The sequence below is a fragment of the Malaclemys terrapin genome, chromosome 11, assembly GCF_027887155.1.
Source record: "Malaclemys terrapin pileata isolate rMalTer1 chromosome 11, rMalTer1.hap1, whole genome shotgun sequence".
Classification (NCBI taxonomy): domain Eukaryota; kingdom Metazoa; phylum Chordata; order Testudines; family Emydidae; genus Malaclemys; species Malaclemys terrapin.
In genome coordinates this window covers 56875407-56891367 of record NC_071515.1, presented here as the reverse complement: position 1 = coordinate 56891367, position 15961 = coordinate 56875407, and the positions used below count along the sequence as shown (strand labels likewise).

General features: G+C 39.8%; 1 long non-coding RNA gene across 1 annotated transcript; it reads left to right on the top strand.

The window, feature by feature from the left end:
• Positions 1-2813: 2813 nt before the first annotated feature.
• LOC128845555 (uncharacterized) lies at positions 2814-14809 on the top strand. The gene is made up of 5 exons (XR_008446674.1): positions 2814-3019; positions 3813-3986; positions 10313-10408; positions 10991-11142; positions 13934-14809. It is a non-coding gene; the product is annotated as an uncharacterized LOC128845555 (long non-coding RNA).
• Positions 14810-15961: the final 1152 nt, after the last annotated feature.

Sequence of the window (15961 nt, the reverse complement as noted above, 5' to 3'; positions counted from 1 at the left end):
CGTTAAACATGAGAAATTGCACCTCAGTGTTTCCATTATTTATATATTTATTCATATCTTGCTGCTTTTGATTCAGCTGTGTAACTGTATGCAAAACAAATAACTACTGGGGAACAGAATAATTTGTATTTTGAGGGGAATAAATATCCTGAAGGATATTTTTTGTGGGTGTGGTGGCACCTATAAAGAATCACATGGATTTTGCAGACAAAATATGAGAGAGAAAAAGTAGATGAGATATTTTGGGCCCAGCAACCTTGACATTGGTCTGTTATGGAAAGGAAATTAATTGTGTTTTTTTTTTTTTTTAATCCTCAAACAAATTCATATCTTGAAACACAGTATGAGGCCCCTAGCATATTTTACAAAGGTCCTGAAAAAGATTTACTATCAGTCCCATACAAATAGAAGGACAATGGGCCAGACCCTGGGGACTGCTCATGCTGTACCCATTACCGCTCTAGGGGTAGGGGAATTGAAGATGGGGTACAAAGGTAGCTATAAGCCCCTTTACATTGCCCTGATCAGTCCCAGGATTGTTAGGTACTGGTCTGGTCTCCACTGCAAGACAGAACAGACAGACCTGCACTGTCCTACACCTGGGTGCCTATGGCCTCCAAGGACTGTTTCAGCAGCTAAGGTTTGGCTCGAAGTTATGGCCCCCTGTGCTGGGAGTTAAAAGGAATGGCATAGAAAGTGGCCAATGAAAGATATTTATTTTTTAAAAGGCTATTGATTGTCCATCAATCTTTCTATTGAAGACTGGAGTCATGGCAACAAAATAACATATTTTATTTAAGAAACATACCCAGCAAAGTCATAAATGTGACTTTTGTGACCAGCCATTTCTGGGACAGAAATTTCTCCCCCTTTGTAAATTCTATTTTATTTCTCCCCCTCTGTAAATTCATGGAGTGCCCTGCATTTGACTTATCTTCTGCTGTTCTTCATGTCCTCTACACAAAAGATTCTCATGTAATGAAAACCATGTTGCTAGTTCCTTTAGTGCGATCCAGAGTTGCTCCTGAGTCACCTAGAACTGTAGCTTCTGCTGATATGAAGACTTCCTGCCTCACAGATAACATGATGTGAGGCCCTACTTGCTCCAGAGCCTGATTGGCGTGGATCTCCCGGTACACAGAAAGGTGACATGAGACTGCTTTCCTTGGGGATGAGTGACACAAATCCCCTCCTTTCCTCTTTTTTCTGCCTGCATTTATTAACTGTAGAATCCAGAACAACAATGGGCAAATATTGAAAAGTGGGAATGAATGTTTGAATCATCACAAACTCATGGGGCTTTTTGAGACCGGTTAGATTATATTTTCTACGAGTGTTCATGTGGTGTTTTGTTGGTTTGCAAGGATATTGGTGGAAAGTCTCCCAAATATTCATGCCAGAAATGTTTGCAGAGCCACCTTGAAAATGACTAAAGCAGCCCTTAAGTGGTGCAAAGAGAGTACAGGAGAGCAGTGAATCTGCCCCAGGGAGCCTCTGAAAAGTCCAGGATGCAGGCTCCTGAAGCTGGCTCTGAGTGACACAAAGCACTTCCACTCCCAGGGACTGAGTGTGCTGCTTCAGCACTCTGTGTCTGCCTATCAAAGTTAAATCTTGCACGTGTGTGGTAATTATCCATTACAATTTTCTATCTCCCTATCTTGGGTATTTATATGGCCTTTTTTACTGTAGTATCTGAATGCCTCACAATCTTTAATGTATTTATCCTCACAGCACCCCTGCAAGGTAGGGAAGTGCTATTATCCCCACATTTTACAGATGGGGAAGGGAGGTGCAGAGAGGATAAGTGATTTGCCCAAGGTCACACAGGAAATCTATGACAGAACAGGGACTGCTTTCAGATCCCATGCCTTAATAATCCTTCCTCCCCTATTAGTCTGCCATACTGGCCCAATCCTTCCCACATTCAGGATGAGTCCTTAAATTATTCTTATTTTGAAGGTACTGTACAGCCAAAGACAGTAATAGTACACACACACACACACACACACACAAACACAGAGAGAAACATAAATAGTTGATCTAATATATTAAAAGTAAAAATAATACTAAAAATTAAGAAGCCTTCTATCTCTTATGATCACAGTGTTTGCCTTAGTGAGTGGGAGTCATTTTCATCGGGACTAGTCATATGTTTTTGTTTTTCTTTTCTTTCTTCGGTGGAGAAGTTTTCTAAGGTATTTTTCAAACTTTCCAGTTTAGCAGAGTGTTGGCTCAGATTGAAAAAGAGAACTGGGCACTAGGTCACAGGCAGAATTAGTGGAGGGGGCAGGTTGCTGACACAGCTACAATCAGACAAAAACATTTCAAACTTCTGGCTTTGTACTTCTCAAATGCCTCTCTTAGAAAATCGCTTAAGTTGTTATTAACATCCACCACCCACCTTCCCTTTCTGGTCCTGACATTGTGTAATAATAGATAATGTTGACATATGTTCCCTGCTGGTCAGAAATACTATACTTCTGTGAAAGGTAAAATTTTCAAGCAATGACAAAATGTATTTTGCTTGGATAGAACATTAGTTATTGGCCTAATCTCACAATGTGGGATATGGGGTAAAAGTTTGAATGTTTTAGTTGTGGGAGAGAGTTTGTTGGGACAGTGAAAGCATCAGTATGGGGTGTATTTAGTTTTTGCCATTTCTAGAGGTACTGGCTTTGTATCAAACTCTTGTGTCCTTAGGAATTTAAAAGAAACATTCCCAGTATGTATGAGGAACAGCTGTCTATGTACTCAGTGCAACTTTTCAAAATGACTATTTGAACATTTTCTCTAGCAGGGATTACAGAACAAAGTTACATATGTGTCCATTCCCCACCCTCCACCTACCCACTGGATTCTTTTTTACAGATCAGTTTTTAAAGCCTTAGTAACTGTAAAAAGATCTAAATTTGTATATCTATTTCCCATTAGGCAAAGCTATCTGAAAATAGAAAAAGAGGAAGAGACTGCAAAATCTACCAAACAAATATGAAGAAACTGTTTTTGAAAGTAATTTAGGGTGAGATTCAATAGAAGTGTGTCTAGTTTGCACGCTACTGTGTCTGCACAAGATTGTGCATGCCTAGAGAAACAGAGTATTATTTTAAGTTATGTACAGGTTTCCCTGCTGGGGAGCTGGAAAGAATGGTTTATTTAATCTGATCTTTTGCATTTTATGATCGTCTGAGCTGGTGTTAAAAATCCAGAAATTAACATGTTGGTTTTGTAACTTTCGGAACTAAACATCTCTTCTCTGATTTTGTTCTGAATGTGTTGTCTTTCATCACCTTAAAGCTGGGGTGGGGTTAGCAGCTACAGAGCCAGGCATTAGGCTCTGGTTCCATTTCTATTGCAGGGTGTAGGCCAGCAATGCTAATACAGTTTTAGAGGCAAATCCCCAATTCAGCACCCAGCCCTTTTAGCTGGACTGGGTAGTGAGGAAATGCACTAGGGTGACAAAAAGCTTTAACCCCCTCCCACCCTCCCTGCCCCACACACACGTAGGCAAGAATTAAGAGAAAGGCAGGAGGGTCCTCAGGCCCACCTGGGTTCTGCCTGCTGCAGGCTGTCTTACAGATATCCACCACGGAGTTGAGCTTCCACCATGTAAGAGTGAGTACCTTCTGTCTTACTTCCAAATCCTTCCCCCTCCCCATACAGTGAAATCACATCTGCCAGAGGCCACCTGCAGTTCTTGAGGTGGGGACAACATTTACCCCTTGGTCCTTCCACATACGTACATTCCCACTGATGATCTGGCTAATAAATTCTCTCTCTCTCTTTCTCTTTCTCTTTCTCTCTCCTTCCCTCAGGAGATAAAGAGCACACTTAGAAAACATGGGCATGACACACACACAGCAGTAAACTCATATCCACCTGAATGGGCTTTGAGCAGGAGTTTGGCATTCTCAACCTGGGATTCATGTTGGCCTGAGATTGGTGGCATGTTACTGTACACTTCTGACAAGGTTAGCAGGATGTTCCAGGTATGTTTATGCTACACAGCATTGCCATGATCCTTGCCTGAGGGGGAAGACATACATGAAATAGGGAGCCCTGAAAAGAAGAGGACATAGGAGCTGTGAGGCTCAGGAGGACATGAGCATGCTGGACCAGGAAGATGATGAGGGAGCAAGGACACCAGCTAGCATTTCCTGAGCCCCCTGATTCTCAGAGACAGTCTGATAGTCAAGATGAGTAGGGGTAGATTGATTATTGTGCATATGTATTTGATTAATGGGAGGGTAGTCTAAGCAAATATAGTCTGTGTGATAAAGACATATGGGTGAAGGATAGGTTCTTTAACTATAGTTAGTGCAGAGCAGTTAGGTGGCTCCCCCTCTACTGCTGATGGATAGACATCCTGCAATTCTGGGTTGGTGGTGCACAGGGGGCTCTGGCTATGCAAAGGGTGGAATCATTTGCGGGATGACTGCAGTATTTCAGGGTTGAGCATGGATTTCTGCCTTACTCCTTTGAAGAGGTAATGAACTGCAGTTGCTGAGGGAAGGGCGTGCCTCAATCAGTCTGCATACCGGGGACTATTAGCACAGCCTTGGGGGTGAGTAATGTAGAACAGAGGGTGTTGCTGTGTCTGGCTTAGCAACTGCCTGGCAGTGTCCAGAAAGGATGCTGTAGAATCTGCAAGCATGCTTTCAGCCCCTGTCTTGGACAAAACACACTGATGTCTGTTCTCACAATGTGAGGGGAGACTGGTAACTCCTATTAATGCTAATGGGACTTGTATGCCAAATATCCCATAGATCAAAAGGAGAATAGACTGCATGAAGGTAACAAATGGATGTGCCAGCAACTCCTTGTGTGATGGGGCTTTAAGGACTGCATTTGTCATCATAGTTCCTTTTATAAAACTGAATATGTGCAGGTTTTTGTCTTTTGGAGGGAGCTCGCTTTCTTAAAGCCTAAGGGACAACTTGCCCAACAGCTCCCCCAGTAGCTCCCCGTTCATTTCAGCTTCCAGATCAGAATCACCCTATTTGTTTTCCAACTCTTTCTGTGCTTATTCTAGGCTATGTGGCTCGGCTCCATTCTCAGTTACACCCACTGATGTCAGTGGAGTTGCACTGGTGTAACCAAGAGAAGAATTTGGCTTCTCATCTTTTTACTCCTTTCCTCATTTTGTCCATTTAACACCAGCCATTTCCGTCTCTTCTCAAAATTCTGCCTTTGTTGGTGTGAGAGTCTTCCACTCTGTAACTCCTGCCTCATGGTACAGCCTTACTGCTTCATATTAAATCTCAGCTGATAACTGATCTGTTCTCCCATGCCTCTGCCTCTTCTTCCCTCCCTCCCTCTGCTCTCTGTACAATGTTTTGTGATCCAGTTTGTATGAAAACACTGGATAATAAAAAGTCCTATAGTATTAATTTTAATTCTTTTTGGTGCATCAAATCCAATAATGTATGTTACTTCATCCTCTAATCTTCCCTTATCTATGATAATGCATAAGTTTTATTTTAATTAATTGGGGAGGGAGGGGGGGAAAGTACTTCTTTAGTGGTTACTTCCTGGAGCTAAACTATTATCTTCCTTAAATACAGCTGTTTATATTATGCATAACATATTTCCTGTCATAAGAATATATTATCTCTTTGAAATACTTTGTGCTCTCAATTAGCATAAGTTTCAGTTTAGCTTTTATTAAAAAAATATAGTGAAAAAGGCCCAGGGAACAGCACTTTCTATTGCCCCTTAGTAGAACTGGCTCTGAAGTGACCTCTGGCTTCTTGGGATGGAGCCAGCAGTGCTGCAGAGCTGGTACTTTCAGCTTTAGGAGAAGAAAGCAAGTGTTAAGGGTAATGGGTGGAGGCAATAGGATTTCACACATCTGTGTCATTACAGATTTAGGGTCTAATTATTTGCATTACAGTAGAGCCTCATCTGAGATCACAGCCCCGTTGTGACAGTCCCTGCCCCAAAGAGCTTACACTCTAAATAGACAAGAGAGAGAAAAGGTGGGAGGAGAAACAGAGACACAAGGAGGTGAAGTGACTTGCCCAAAGTCACACAGCAAGTCAGAGCCCAGATCTATGATTTGGCACATTTGCAATTTATACTTAACTCTTAAATGCATGTCTTTACAAAACAGGGTGCCATTCGGAGGTGATATCTAAGGTGGCGTGAATTGCACATTGTGAATGGGTATACAGAAATAGAGCCCAGGTCTGCTGTGTCGTCTGTCTAGTGTCCTATTCACTGGACCACACTGCCTTTTTACCAGTCCTGAAGTAATCCTTACTCATATAAGTAGTGCTAATGAAGTCAATGGGACCAGTTTCTGGAATAAGAATTACTGAATGTGTAAGGTTTTGCAGTGTGAAGCCCTTAGAGGTGTCTTGCTGTCATTTCAGTGACTGCTACTTTTTCTCTAAGGAAGGGGACATGGAATGAATAATGAGGTAACTGAAAGGCACAACGTGGCTCCTTGGGACCACTGAGGGAAGACCCACATTTGGTTATAAGAATTCCTCTTCCACGCACCTCAACTCTCCTGATAACTAATTTAACACATATATCATGGTAACATCCAGCAACCACAATCTGGATCAGGGCCCGCTGAGCTAAGCTCTTTACTAACACATGTGAAGAAACAGGGTGAAATCCTGGCCCAGTAAAGACAATGGCAAAAACCCTCTTGACTTCAATGGGGTCAGGATTTCACCCATGTCTCTATCTTGAGTTTACAAACTAAGAAGACAAGTGACATATGAAAGGTGCGGAGAAGAGGGATGCAGTCAAATATATACATTTGCTGTACAAGGACTATATAAGAGTTGGGTATTAATATTGTTTATTATTACTATTTTTGAGAAGTACTGGTCCTGCTTCAGTGCAGGGGGCTGGATTAGATGACCTCTTGAGGTCCTGTCCAGGCCTACATTTCTATGATTCTATTATTCTACACAATTTACAATTCTGACAATTTATATTGAAGAGTTAAGTCTGTCTTTACAAAACAGGGTGCCATTCAGAGGTGATAGGTAAGGTGGTGTGAATTGCTCATCATAAGTGGATATACTAATTTAGACTCCCTGGGCCAAAGTCATCCCTTGTTTGACTCTTAAGTCACTCTGTTGAATTCAGTTGAATCAAACTAGGGATGATTTTGGCCCAGGGAATCTAATCTGCTGTAAACCACATGCTGAGGGGCAGATGAAAAAGGTGCAGTAGGAAAAGTAACTGACAGGTGTAAGGAGGTGTAAGTTAAAACCTGGTCTTCCCTTGCTACTTTAGCTTGTACCATTTTTAGGCCCCTCAGTATGTAAGCAACACAAACTCTCGTGCACTCACATACACTTACAGGTACTTTTGCAGAGGTGATCAAATCACCTCTGAATTTGATCCCCTCCCGCCCCCTGTGTTTATAAACAGATTTATGTTACTCTCTGCAGATGTCACAAAGTCAATTTGGTTAGTTTACATTGTAGTTGTGCAGGGTAGGTCATAGTTAGCTTGCTTTGAGTCATGTTAATTTTAAATTCTACCTTTAACAACTCAAAAGAGTAACACACAGCACTTATAAGGTGCTTCACATCTTAAAAATGCTGCATCAATATTATTGAGCTAATTAATTGCTAATTAATTAGTTAATTGTTTTCATGTATATGGTTTCATAAATAACTTTCTAAAAGGGTTGTGACATACTTGTACCGTTCTTTTTTATGATAGCTGGAAAAAAAATCCTGGAAACATATGTTTATTTTTTCCTCTGCTTCTGACCACTCTGTTTGGAAAAACTGCCAAGTTTGACTCTAAACTTGCAAATACAGTAACTTTCTTCTTTGAAAATTTGAGTCTATAACGTCTGGAGCAGCTTTTGGTAGAAAGGATTGTTATGTGACTGACTCTTATGATCAATTTCATTTTCTTAAATCGATTTCATACACAAGGTTAACAGAGAAGGTCCAAACAAATGAATACATGTGCATTTATCTGACAGTATTTCATATACAAATAATGAAAGCAGTACATTATCAATTCTCCTTAGTAAGAAGCATTCTTCATGTTTTTATAAAAAGTACTTAAGAGCTGACTTTGAAGAAAGACTTTGAAAACTTGCCAAACCTTCTTTGTATTTTGAAAGTCCACATCAAGAAAGTAGTAAATAGTAATTGAGTGTAGGAAAAAGGAAACTATTAGCATTGTTTTCTTTTAAAGATAAAAAGAAAAATGCAGTGCAAAACTTCATAATCTCTGAAATGTGTATTTGTTATTTGAATCAATTTAAAACAATTGTCACTATTAACTTCATGTTAGCTTGCCTACTGAACTGTACAAAATGGCTCTATATCTGCTGGCTTCATGTATGTGAGTTTCCCCCCCCCCCCACTCTTTGGAGTTTTACAGTTTTAAATTATTTCCATTTAATTGCAGTTAGAACTATGCTAAGACTGTGCTTAAAGTCCAGGATTGTTCAACCTATATTCATTTTTCTAATTTAAGGACACCTATGCTTGCTTTCCATAAAGCAATAGTTCTTCAGAACTCCTTTCGTGACACCCCATTTTTATTTAACTAAACTAAAATATCCCTGCTTTTTGTTTAATATGTAGACAGATACTGGGCCAAATGTTTTGCTGGAGTAAATTGATGCAGCTCCTATTCAAGTCACCACTCTACACCAGCAGAAAATGTGGCCGTGTGACTTCCCTAGAAGTTATTTTTAATGAATATTTTGATATTTGTTTAGTGTGAAAATGCTCAAATGTAGATCAGCTGTGTGCTTGGAAGGAACTATAGTGAACCCTCACTATATACTGCAAAGGTTACAAGCTATCTCTCATGCTTGCACTAGTTACAGGAAATTATATTGTGTAATTATATGTAATCAAGTGGTTAACTTGTCTTTTATCACAGATAATGCAGGTTGTACTTATGCATATATTAATTGCAACGCCACTAAGCTGTCCCATGTGTGAAGTAGTATTCTGAGGAACTGCCTGTTCACTTTAACTTTAATAAGTTCAATACGTGTTCAGCTGAAAAGGAATCTACAGTGTATTTAAACTGTGAGAAACAGACGTGTGCACTGGAATTCTGGGTGTGGTGTAATGTGTAGCTGCCATTTAAAAATGGAACATTTGCCAACAATTTCCACACAGGTGTTCAGAGATTATTATGGTGGACATGGTATAAGAACCAAGAGAGGGAGATGGGTAGGTAGGCACAGAGGTGCATACAACTGATTATAAATGTTGATTTTTTTTTAATGGGGACCACTGTATTATCTATATAGAGAAAATATATATTTGTGTATAGAATGAAGGTGGGATTGCACCACAGGTTTTACTGGCATGAGTTTGAGTGACTACATTTCTTAAGAGTTGAAGAAAGATGTTGGATTTTCAGAGTTTGCAAAGATCCTTTCGGGCTTACCAGTGAATCATCGCTCGTCTCCATCTCATTTTCACCCATGTTGGCTCTGGATATTGACTCCTCTCCTGCTTTTACTATGTTCAAAAAGTTTTTATTTAATTTTATAATACTCAACAAAACATGACACAGATAAAACTGCGCTATATAATACATGAATAGAAATAGAATGCGAACATATATGAAAATGCTATCATATTATCTGTATCTCCATTTGCCCATTGGTAAAATGGATTTAATGATGCATACCTAAGAGATGAGTTACAAGGCTTAAGTCAGATCATACCTTCCTGCCCAAGTATGTGGGATGTTGACAAGATGACCAGCAAACTCTGGGGATTATGGGGAGAGGGTTTAACCAAATCTTCCGCTCAGTGGAGAGGCTTAGTTGTCCTATCGGTAGGGCAAGAGAATATAGTCTCACAACTCTTAACATCTGTGGGGAAGAGAATGCCTAGTTGTGCAGAGGGGCATTCATTTTGCTTTGCTACACAGGCTTCAACTTTGTTGGCAGAGCAATTCCTGTGAGTGTGGCATTGTCATAGGCAATAGGGAATTAATGATGCTTCAAGCATTCAGTGAGAGCTGTTCTTCCCCATCACATACTCCCATACCCCAAATCCTGTGCTGGAAAACTCTGAAGTAGAGTAACTTCCTTAGGATCATAGAGCATTTGGGAGATGGTACCACAGAGCTGGCACTATCGACACCCCTATACTCAAAAGACATCCTTTTTGGATCATGCTCCTCTATGCTTCCAGAAGCAGAGGAGACAATCAGGGCCTTATTTACTTAATGTGTGTAAAGTGCCATGAGACTCTCAGATGCAAGTTACCAGCAGCTCATTATTATTACTCACTAAAGAAAAAAAATCTTGCTAATACTAATATTTCAGTAAAAATACACTCTTATTTTTCAGATTTTCCTTAGTTTGACAACAAAACTTTTACGCTTACAGAAGAAGTGAGATTTTAGAAGGGCCTTCTTCGGACACCCAACACTATGCAGGACACAGGTGAGGCAGAATTTCACATTTCTCTTTATGGCAAGGATGAATGACTCAAATGACTCTGCAAAATCACTAGCATAGAAGCTATGATTGTCTACCAAAAGGAAAATAGATCCTCATGTAAGGTGAAATCCTGGTCCTACCCAAGTCAATGAGAGCTTTGCCACGGCTTTCAGTGCGACCAGGATTTCACCCATGATATTTCAAAACGGATGTAGCTCCATGGAGTTGGGTAGGAACAGTTTTATAAAGCAGTACTCTTTAAAATAAAATACAATGGTCTGTGGTCATCTCTGGTGAAGCTCCAACAACTTCAGTCGCATTCTATCAGGGATGAATTTGGACCTGTGTGTTTATTTAGAGATTGTTTAAATGTTCTTTACCCTTCTAACTACAAAAGTATGCTGCATTATTCCTGACAGTGTTATAGTTCCTATAGGGGAGCAGAATTTCATCAAGTTAAACTTTTCTGTTTGCAAGGTTAAAAGAGGAGGCAGAAGGCCAGATTCACCTCTGTTATGCCAGTGACATAAAAAAGTTAGTTTTGGCTTTACACTGCTGTAATCAAAAGCAGAATTTGTCTTACAGATTTTCCATACATAAAGTTCACTTTGCTAACTCTCAATATATGAAGCCATAATAAAGCCACATTTCGTACTGAGCCACAATTTACCTAGCCATAATGGATTGGAGTGGTGCCTTATGGATTATCCATATTATCTATGATATCTCCATTCTAAGTGAGTATTACTGATTAGTACATAAAATAAATTGCATTTATTATTTCTTCTACTGCATATCTTCCTGTTGTTGCACCACATTCCTAAGCAGAGATCCAAATTTACCTTATTAAGCAATGATACAAATGATACAATCCTAAGTGTGTTTTTTGTTTTGTTTTTGCCATAATGGTGACCTCAACTGTGCATTCCTTGTTCACAGAATGAATGAATTTTCAGTGTGCAAGGAATTCTGGTTTGGGAAGGAACCCAGTGTGCAGTGTGCAAGGAATGTCCTATATCTTTTGGAAATACTATTCTGGAAAGATGCAGTTATCCTATCTGTTATTATGATAGCAAGCCTGAGTGGAACTCCCTGTCTCTCTGCATTATTCTGTTTTACCTTAGGTCACTGTTACTGAGTGGTTGATGAAATATGATTTGAAAATGTTCCTTAATGCCTGCTGCAAGGGGGCCCCACCCCATCCTTCCCTTATTTAAAACATTCCTAAAGCCATTTTCCAATGAAATCCCACTCAAGTGGACTGACTCACATCAGAAGACATTCCAGAAAGAAGAATAATTACGCCATTGCTGGAATTGATGTAATGGTGTTTTTCAGGATACTTTAATAGACATGAGTGATGTTTTGGCAGGCAGTTGAAATAACCCTAGATATCTGATTGCATTACTGACTGCAACCAAGGGACATCTCTGGGGAAAGAGCATTACTTGAGGTACTTTCTTCATATTTGTAACTTGCTGTAGTTATCTTTTAACACGACACAGGATTTTTTTTTTAAAGACAGACATATTGGAGAGTTTAATGGAGAAGTATAACAAAATGTATTTACAGACTGAATTCTAAACATACACAGATTCCAAGAGGCAGGCTTATGTAAACATCAACATAATTCTCTGGGTTATGTGCTGTTTAAAATAACTTTCAGTTTTGGATTTAGCCCAAAAGGTTGTCACTTAACAGCAGCATTTCTTTTGTAATCTGTATGGTTTGGATTTATTATAATTTTAATTTTATCTTTAAAAGGTAGTGGTTCTTTTCCCCTTCTTTGGAATATTCTGAAAGTCACATTCATTGCTCTCAGTTATTTAATTGAGCTTTGTTACAATTTGACACTTGTACTTCTCATATATGTAGTTTTGGGGCTGGATGTTGATAGCTGTAATGTAGACGAGTGGAGGATTGGTAGGCAGTAAGGCCCACGATGCCTGCAAAGCTGCATTAGAATGACATATGCTGTGACTCTGCAAGAGAGCAGCACTGGGGCAAGTGGAGAGGCAGGGAGTGGAGGGAGCCAGGATATGCAGGCCAGAAGAGATGACTGCACACAAGTGAGTTAGGGAAGCAAACTGCCTTATTTTCAGGGCTGTAGTAAGTTATTTCCCTTCTCCCACTCTGTGAGTCAATTCCTTCCCAGTTTCTGAGGTAGCGCAGTTAAGTGCCACCCCATACTCCAGACTGTGCCTAAAATGCCTAACGTCATCCTAATTTATTAAGAAGTTCTCTCTTTCGCTCATAGAAATATGTTTATTCTTGCTCTCTCTCTCTCTCTCTCTCTCTGTATGTGTTTTAATACCATACTTATCATTATGGTATTCTTATTATTAAATGCAGTAAACACACTGGACCAAAGTGTGCCCTTGTTTAATGCCCACACAGCCCCACTGAGGGCTCAATCATTGCCTTCACATCTAAGCTATTTATTAAAAAAAAAAATCTGAGCATTGATGTTCCTTTTTTTTTTTATTTCTCAAAGCCTAGTCATTTAACTACTCTCCTCAGGTAAACAGGTCTTTTTCTTGGTCTGGCATGCTGATAAGCCTTCACACTTGGCTGGGCCTGAGGTGCGTTTGTGCAAAGCCAGATTGTTTTAGTTAACATAATCAGTGAACTCACTGTTCTACCTGGATGTCTGGGAGAATTGCCAAGAGATTTCCCAACATTTCAATCAGAGACATAGGCTATAAAGCTGTCAGTTTTCTTGTAGGCCAATTTGCCTTTGCCATGGTTCTAACGTTCTATTCATTTATAAAGAAATCAGCCCAGGTCTTTTGGGGTAATATTTTATGCTGGTTTCAATTTGAAGAAAGAGAGAGAAAGAAAGAATCTTTCTTTCTTTCTTTACAAAATATGCATTTTTAAAGAGCATTTTCCTGTCACAGGAAAAAGTTTCACACTATGATTTTGACACAATAGAAAAAAAGAAAGCTTCCATTATTATTATTATTTTGCAGTGCTTGAGCCTGGCTCTCTTCATATATTGCCCCAATCTCAAGTGACTCTGTTCTTAAACAAAGAAATTGAGCTATTCAGGTCAAATATTCAAGTATAATATTGGTCTGAGAAGTAATTACAATCAGAGATATGTTAAACTACCTGAAAATAATTCACCTCCACAGCAAAAAAATATACCTACAAGTTTATGGGTTTTAGGTCATTGTTATCCACCCTGCTTCCACTTGCTATAATAAATTTTGGTGAAATAGCTACTACTGAGTACTGAATTCAAAAGATTTGTTTTCCCAAGCATTCCATATTCACCACGTTGTGCCAGATTACATCATGTAACCTCCAAATATGTCATGTCACTTTTTTCAGATGACTTGATGCAGTGGGACATAGTATCACATCCACTTGAAATTTCTTTAATATTCTCCATGGGAACTTTTCGGTATTTGGTTCCTTGGCTGTTTTTCAAATGGATAGCTTGGTACATTTATGACTTGACCGGGCAATGAAAAGTGTAGATGATTCATATTGTTCAGCAATACTTCAAATTGCATTGAACAGATGAAATGCGTGACAGAAGTGGAGAGAGAATGCAGAGTACGGAAGCATAGCACTCAGTAAGCCTGCAGGAGAGGTAAGCAGAACCATCAAATATAGTTTGTAGGAGTTCTCCTGCTATTTAATGATTTTGAAGTTTTTTTAGGCCTGCAGGTCAACATCCCAAGAAGATGTCGGAGCAACTAAGAAGGAAGATCAAGAACCTGGAAGATAGGGAGAGACAGGTTCTCTGGAAGGGAAAGCTGGAAATGAAGCAGGTTAAGAGCTTCACCTGTCACAAAAGAATTACACTTGCAATAAGGCAGATGTCAAAAAGACAGTATTAGCTCAGAAGACTTCAAAACAGGTGTTTGGAAGAAGGAGAGAATATCATTCATAACCTAAACTGAAAATATTCAACATAAACAGCAACTTACTTGCATCAAGACTATATTAAGGCTTGACAAATTCACCTGTCTGGTGCTTCATGCAGCTGATTTATCTGCCTGGACAGGTGGAAAACTGCCTAGACTTATCCGTGAGTAAAGTGGAGTTGTTAGTGCAGTGTCATTGAGGAAGTGCTTTCTCTCACTGCAACAGTCGGAGTAAGCATGTTACAGTGCTACAAATTAGCAGACAGTTTTAAAACAGTTCCCAAGCATTGAAATTAGAAGTGCTTAATGCAGAATTCATATTTTCTAGCTCAGTCACAACGGGACTCTGGTGAATTTAATTTTTATTGCTTTCATGTTGTAACAGTCATTTGTCTTTTGGAGGCAATCATGGGAGCAGCATTACAGCAGGACATATGAAGATTCTTGTTTGCATCTTGTAATCCTGATGATATTAATTCTTTACTACAAGCAAATGCCACCTGGAAAATAAAATTCTGTTCTTACACTCGTACTCATGTTGCACAATACTCCCACTGAAATAAATGGATCTCTCGATAGAATAACATTCTATTCAATATGATAAGGGTAGGAGAATCCATAGATTCTAGGACTGGAAGGGAACTCGAGAGGTCATCGAGTCCAGTCCCCTGCCCGCATGGCAGGACCAAATACTGTCTAGACCATCCCTGATAGACATTTATCTAACCTACTCTTAAATATCTCCAGAGATGGAGATTCCACAACCTCCCTAGGCAATTTATTCCAGTGTTTAACCACCCTGACAGTTAGGACCTTTTTGCTAATGTCCAACCTAGACCTCCCTTGCTGCAGTTTAAGCCCATTGCTTCTTGTTCTATCCTTAGAGGCTAAGGTGAACAAGTTTTCTCCCTCCTCCTTATGACACCCTTTTAGATACCTGAAAACTGCTATCACGTCCCCTCTCAGTCTTCTCTTTTCCAAACTAAACAAACCCAATTCCTTCAGCCTTCCTTCATAGGTCATGTTCTCAAGACCTTTAATCATTCTTGTTGCTCTTCTCTGGACCCTCTCCAATTTCTCCACATCTTTCTTGAAATGCGGTGCCCAGAACTGGACACAATACTCCAGCTGAGGCCTAACCAGAGCAGAGTAGAGCGGAAGAATGACTTCTCGTGTCTTGCTCACAACACACCTGTTAATACATCCCAGAATCATGTTTGCTTTTTTTGCAACAGCATCACACTGTTGACTCATATTTAGCTTGTGGTCCACTATAACCCCTAGATCCCTTTCTGCCGTACTCCCTCCTAGACAGTCTCTTCCCATTCTGTATGTGTGAAACTGATTGTTCCTTCCTAAGTGGAGCACTTTGCATTTGTCTTTGTTAAACTTCATCCTGTTTAACTCAGACCGTTTCTCCAATTTGTCCAGATCATTTTGAATTATGACCCTGTCCTCCAAAGTAGTTGCAATCCCTCCCAGTTTGGTATCATCCGCAAACTTAATAAGCAGACTTTCTATGCCAATATCTAAGTCATTGATGAAGATATTGAACAGAGCCGGTCCCAAAACAGACCCCTGCGGAACCCCACTCGTTATGCCTTTCCAGCAGGATTGGAAACCATTAATAACAACTCTCTGAGTATGGTTATCCAGCCAGTTATGCACCCACCTTATA